Raw genomic sequence first — 711 nt, 5'->3', positions numbered from 1 at the left:
ACGGAACCAGGGGGAGGAGTTACGAATTTTCAAAATAAAAGTCTCAGTCAAAGCTCGTTTCACATTCAATGACGTGGAAATGGTAGATTATTATTTTTTTTTAGCCAAAGTGAAAAAAGTTTTAGTTTTCAATTTATTAATCACATCTCTCAATATTTTCCAACGCCCCCTCCTAACTGCACCAATAAATTTGAGAAAACAGTAGCCTAATTAATGGTTAGAGAAGCAGGCTTGTGACCGGATAGTCGTAGGTTTGAATCCCTGGATTAGCTGGGAAAATGTGTGTGGGGTTAGTGAATGAGTATGTAATGCTCTCCCTTCCCTCATCCACTACCATCTAGATGCCCTTGAGCAAGTTACTAACCCCAAGCTGCTCCATTGAAGCTGCTCAGCGGCCAACAGCAGAAAACTGTGGTTGTTCCCAGGTATAAATGTGTGGAACTGTATGATTTTCAATGGAATTTCAAAAAAAAAAAAAAAAAAAGTAAATTTTCCCTTGATAAATGAAGTTGCAAAATAAACAATTACTGTGTTGTTTTCCTCCTCTGGGACAGGTGGCATGAAAGATTTTTTGACATCTTCTATACTGTGTTAGTGACAGTTGGAAGTAAAATAGATAACGGAGTCAATTGATACTGTGCATCATCCAAAGCCTGCTGAATAACAATACAGACCACCCTGCATGTAGTGTGTTCAGAGACTGACAGTGTT

The sequence above is a fragment of the Centroberyx affinis genome, unplaced genomic scaffold (genome assembly GCF_046629955.1).
Source record: "Centroberyx affinis isolate AG114_WGS23_722 - 3 ecotype Tasmania unplaced genomic scaffold, CSIRO-AGI_Caff_v1 ptg000174l_1, whole genome shotgun sequence".
Classification (NCBI taxonomy): domain Eukaryota; kingdom Metazoa; phylum Chordata; class Actinopteri; order Beryciformes; family Berycidae; genus Centroberyx; species Centroberyx affinis.
This window is presented reverse-complemented; position numbering follows the sequence as displayed.